This window comes from Alosa sapidissima, chromosome 14, assembly GCF_018492685.1.
Source record: "Alosa sapidissima isolate fAloSap1 chromosome 14, fAloSap1.pri, whole genome shotgun sequence".
In the NCBI taxonomy this organism is placed as follows: Eukaryota; Metazoa; Chordata; class Actinopteri; order Clupeiformes; family Clupeidae; genus Alosa; species Alosa sapidissima.
Genome location: NC_055970.1, coordinates 17,258,965 through 17,265,318, shown reverse-complemented (window position 1 = coordinate 17,265,318; position 6,354 = coordinate 17,258,965).

Genomic DNA, 6,354 nt, shown 5'->3' with positions numbered 1-6,354 from the left:
GCTGGTTTACGAGATGTTGAGCCTGCAGACTAAACTTTACTTGTCAAGAAGACGAGCATAAGACAATTTAATGTTGTAAGTAAGTGGAAGAGTGGGCACTGTAAAACTTTAATAATCACATTTTAAAGGTTTTGTTGTAGGCTATTGTCGTAATTCTATTCAGGGGTGGACCAAATCAAGGTTCAGCCAAGGTAGGCTAATCCCGCTCTGGGCATAGGCCTAGATTGCTTATTTCCAGATTTAGGATTTTGCGTAGTTGCTAGACCTGGGTTCTCAATTTTTTAGGTTCCAAGGACCCCATGTGAGGAAGAATAAGGTTCTTTATCCCATGTTTTATGGCAGGTGTGTAACTTGATCTTTGGGTGCATTCAGAGCACCTCGGAATGACAAGGACCGCCCCCATGGCTACTTTGTTTTTCCGACAGCAAGTGTTCAAGTAGCCTAGAAATCTAGACGCGCCCCGGCCCTGCCAGCTAGTCTGGCAACTCTCTGGCTTGTGAGCTCCAGAAATCGAAACTCAATCAGGCCAATGAAATCGTGTATAGAGTCCTTAGGTGGGCTTAACATAATGATTGATGGCAGAGTTGCAACTTTTGGCTTGAATTCCCTGCTACTTGAAAACAAATAAGATGGATGCTGCTGTTGGCGAACAGTGTGACACGAGTTAAGATTTTATTAAATTGGCAAACGTTTGAACTAGCCAACTAGCTCCGCTGGTAGGAAACGCATGGGATTCATAGCGCTGCCGCTGTCCTATTGCGTGCAGAGGGAATTTGAAAGACAACTGATTATCCCGCCCCTCGGACTGAGCACTGCGAACGGTGAGTGCCCAGACCCTACATTTTAATGTGGGTCTGGCTCGTCAGGCTAGTGTTCAAGTGCTTTGCCATCGAATGTGTGACAAACACGGATGCCAAAACAAAGGTTAAAACATAGACTCACTAATCCTAAACAAACAACTGTATTTGCTTAAAATATAGTGTAAGATGCTTGTGAAAGAAAGATATGCAGCTGTTCAAGTGATAAAAAGGGCAAATTCCCAAGTTCACATTAAAACTGTTGGACATGAAAGGCCACATGGACTACAAACGAACTACAACGTGACGACAAAAGTCACGAGCCCCTAACTGGGCAACTCTGTTAGCAGAGCCCGTCTACGGAGAGCCTCCCCACTCTCTATTGATCCCATACAAACCGAACTTGGCTGCAGTTCACCAGAGTTCACCTAGATGGCGATCGCGGGCGAGTCCAAAATACGTGGGGTCCTATGGAGCTACATGGCTACATTTATTGTTTTCACCTATTTAACAATTGAATACCTCAGATTTTATTTTATTTTTTTTTCGCAAAATGGATATGGATTATCAATCAAAAGTGAAATAATCCGGGAGTCATGTCCTTTCGTTTTCTTACAGGTTGGGTAGTTGTTGCCCATAACACGCTAGCATCGATGCTATGCTATGCTATGATCATGCTAATGAATGACATCATTGACACATTTGAAAGGCTTTTTAGAACAATTAAGTAAAAAATATAATACTCAACCAAGTGTTTTGTCTTTGCCTCCCCTTTCGAATACAATATTCAAATTACTTGAAAAAAAAATTATATCCCGAGAAAAGTGGATTTTGAAGGGTACAGCTCCATAGACCTCCATTCATTCTGGACTCGCCCGCGAGCGCCCCTAGATGCAGTACCACACCGGAAGCGTTCCGAGAGTGAAGCAAAGATTGTTAAGGCGGAGCAAGATACTTCGTTGTAGTTCATGTCTATGGGCGCGAAATGGGGATCGAATCCTGTCTGCATAAAGAGGCGTGTCGATGACGTATTGACGAGCGTAAGTTGCAACCGGCCAACAGCAGCGGCAGAAATAACCGGCGCACACCTGATATAAGGTTGATTTTCTCCAGACTGGATTGCTCAAAAATGCTAAAAATGTACCTGAAATGTTCAGAAGGGTTTGAGGATCATGAAAATGTGCCCGAAATTCACATTCCTAACTCTATAGAACCAAGACCTTAGCGTATGTGGTGAAATTCTGAGCTATGCCCATAGACTTCAATGGAGCAGTTGCTGCCTCTGCTCTGCATAAAGGGGGATTTTGACCCCCCCCCCCCCCCCCCTCGTGCGATCCGGGTTCCCGGAAGTGGCTCCTGATGAAATATCTTGCTCCGCCTTAACAATCTTTGCCTCAAGTACGAGGTAAAGTGGGCGTGCCTGCCCAAAATGCCGCAAGAAAGCTGGGTAATTTACACTTTCCAACTCGGGCGGCGGATTTACGAGACATTTACGAGACATCTCGAAAGCAGCATTAATGTGTGAGTCAGAGGTCGGAAACTGGGGCTAGATTTTGCTAACAGAGTTGCAACATTTTTAATGTGAACTTGGGAATTTGCCCTTTTTATCACTTGAAAAGCTGCATATCTTTCTTTCACGAGCATCTTACACTATATTTTAAGCAAATACAGTTGTTTGTTTAGGATTAGTGAGTGTATGTTTAACCTTTGTTGGGAGGATTAGTGAGTGTATGTTTAACCTTTGTTGTGGCATCCGTGTTTGTCACACATTCGATGGCAAAGCACTTGAACACTTGCTGTCGGAAAAACAAAGTAGCCATGGGGGCGGTCCTTGTCATTCCGAGGTGCTCTGAATGCACCCATAGACACAATTTCCTTATTTTATTAGTGAGAAGGGTCGTCATCTGTATATGAATTTTTCATTTCATAATTTAAAGCAAATTATTTTACGGACCCCTTGCGGGTGGTGGACCGCCCACTTTGAGGCCGAAGAAAGTTAGAGCTTCATTAATAGGCTAGTGACAATGGCCCCACATTTTTGAGATACCCCTACCGGAGGTAGAACTAAACGCAACAATGTTTTTCCTTATCTCTAAGGTCTCCCATATATGAAATGGATTCTTAGCTAAAAATATTTTACTGCTAAGATTGTTAAATTAACAGATATTGTTATACACCCCAAAACCAAAAAAGGACTAAAATATAGCCTGTCCGTATGGGAGTTAAGGCATATAAACTAGTGCAGATCAATCACACAAGCTCTGAGAGCTTTGAAACTTGGCATGTTTATAGTCAGGAAGTTGCCTTACCTACTAGAGAAGACTGGATGTGAATATCTTGATGTATGGAATGAATAGAAACATGTAAACATACACCTAAAATAAGCGGACATGCAAAAAATGAATATCTATGCAGAATGTTTTCATTTACTTTGTAGCTGCTTTACCAGGGATTATCATAGAAACACATATGATGGCTTATGGGAAAAGTGGGGTTGTACTGAATCCAACAATACCAAATATGTAAATATAGTATGACAAGTTAGGGTGTTCTGTCACTCAATGTATGAGGTGTCCAAAATGAAAGTAAACAGAACACTAGCAAAATACAGTCTCAAGTCCAAATCACATTATCAGTGGTGAGAAGAATGTTGATAAATTCATTGTTACTGCAAGGCAAGTGCTGATCTATATTTACATTTAATAATGATACATTTCATATGTAACACAGATCCAATTGAATCAAGTTAACACTGGAATGGAACACCTTTATTAAAATATATACATTCACTTGAATTTTGTTTTGGTCAAGTCATTACTGAATAATGGAAAATAATATTGTTAGCTTTTGTCTGTCCAGACCAGCAGTGGACAGTAGAGCCTACTGCTTACTTCACCCCTAAGTAGCTAAACAGTTAGTTGTAGAAACTACTTTCCCTAGCTAAGAATGTACTTAGCCCTCTGAATAATGTTGCATGTGTAATTCAACTTGATTTGCATTTCAATGAAAATTCTGTCATTTTTCCTTTTCACTAGTCTCTTGAATTATACTGAGAATACTTTTACTGAGAATGTCTTACAGACATTGGATCCAAAGCTTGTGGGAAACATTTTGAAAAGGGCAAGAAAAAAGATCCCTATGTCCAAAACCCCACAGTAGAAGGCCTCCAACGCATACTTACCCTTGCTCAGCAGAGAGAGAGATGGTGATGTCCATAAAACTCTGGCTCCATATACAGATGATATTTTCTCCAAAATCAAAGTTTCATATCATGTATAGCGAACTACTGCAGTAAGACAAAAATCAGTGAGCAGCAGCAAGTTGCAAATCTTGAGAGTGAGAGCACATCTGCACCAAGAAGGCTGAGTAGGGCTGATACAACATAATTTCAAATGCGGAGAGATTGTTTCATTTGTGGGAAGGCCAGCTCTAAACCAGAACCTCTGACAGCCACGGGCGGATTATTAACTTTCAGGCCCCTGGGCCCAGATGTATTAAGGGCCCCCCACTAATTGTTGCATATGTGGGAGGGGGGGTTGGGGGTCCTCCCCCAGAACATTTTTAATTTTGTTTAATGTGATTTCCTGTATGCTGGTGCATTTTGGGGATGGCCAATACTAAATTCAATCAGATTCATAGCCTACATCCTGATTTGTTGATATTGAGGCAATGATTCCATGCAAAGGCTTGGGCTTCAGGGCCCCCTGACACCTTGGGCCCCTGGGTCTGGGCCCGGAAGGGCCGTGCAGTAATCCATCCCTGCTGACAGCAATTTCAACTGGAACAGTCGCAAGTACCAGAGACAAGGTCCTTCGGGCAGCTTCTGAAAGGCTTGTAGATGTACATCTTCTAATCCTTTCATGCCCAGATCTTTTTGCATGATACCAAATACCATAAAATGCCTTGCACACTACATCTCTAAATGAAATATAGCAGAAGCCATAGAAAATAATGAAAAAAGCAGACCAATGTCTATAACAAAGCCTTTATTAAGCTCACTGAAGACATTGATAAAACAGTTTTGTCCAAAGGTATGAAAGTGAGGACTCAACTCCTTGACTGATGGCTATGAGAACATACTAAAGACCATTTCTGAGCAAGAAGGTGTGTCAACACAAGAAATATAGATCAAGGACAGTGGTGTCTACATCCCAACTGTTCTCACTTGGGTTGCTGAACATGGAATTGTTGATGCAGCCATCGACAACTGGGATGGGAAGTGTACAACTCATGCTATGATGTCTGTTGTGTTCCGAAGAGGCCAAGTCTCCACCGCAGATAAATGCCTAGCACAGGTTCTCTCAGGTTCAGAGGTCCCTCACCACCTTAAACACGATTGATATGAATGGATGGAGATAAACTTTACAGGTACATTTTGTCCATTCTTTTACGCTTCACATCCAGGGTGTCTTCATTTTGGTCAAAGTTGCTGATGGCTGCATCACAAATTCCATGTTCAGCAACTCCAGTGGGGCCAGTTGGGATGTAGACACCACTCTCTGTCCTTGATATCTGGTCTGCTGCAACAGATGTGAGAAGTGCCTAACTTCTGCATAGGAAACACAGTGTCCCATTGCACTGAGCTCATTGATGACTGTCTTACTACCAAACTCATGATGTATCAAAATGGGAACTCCCAGTGTGATCGGCGTATGGATGTGACAGCCCTGTTCAATGAGATCATGACAAATTAACACACAGATTCTCCTTTGAAACTGGGTCATCACCACATGTTTGGTCATTTCTGTGGGCATGTTAATCAACACACCAGTTCACAAAGTCATACAGGATGTTGGGTACATACTTGCTGCATTGGAAACATAATAGACAGTCACTGCTGACATATTACTCACTGTCATGCTCTACCTGATCCATGCTTTTCCTCAATATGTCTGACTTTGAAAGACTCTGACTTGTCTGTGGAAGCGTAGTCTCAGTCTACTGTTATTTCTGTGAGTTTAGCAGCTTCCCTCAGTGCACAATATGGTCATACTATAGTCATGGTCATACCAGAGAGGGTTAAAGCGGAGCTAGTAATCAAGGATCTTTGGTCATACTGAGCAGATCAGATCTGACTGTCTTGGACGTGGAACAAATGCAAGCCGGTCTTTGTAATGCTGTATCAGCTTTTCCTTTAGTTTCCAGGATCTATATTTCTTGTGTTGAACTATAGACACACCTTCTTGCTCAGCAATGGTCATTAGTATATCGTCATAGCTATCAGTCAAAGAATTGAGATATCACTTTTATATCTTTGGACAGTACTGTTCTATTATCAATGTCTTCAGTGAGCTTAATAAACGCTTTGTTATAGACATTGGTCTGATTTTTTGATTCTTTTCTATGGCTGCTGTTATATTTCGTTTAGAGATGTAGTGTGCAAGGCACATTTTATGGTATTTGGCATCATATGCAAAGAGATCTGGGCATGAAAGAATTTGAATGTATATCTTCATCAAGCCTTTCAGAAGCTGCCAGAAGGACCTTGTCTCTGGTACTAGGGACAGCCGTGGCCTACTGGTTAGGGGTTTGGGCTTGTTACCGGTTCGATCTCCGA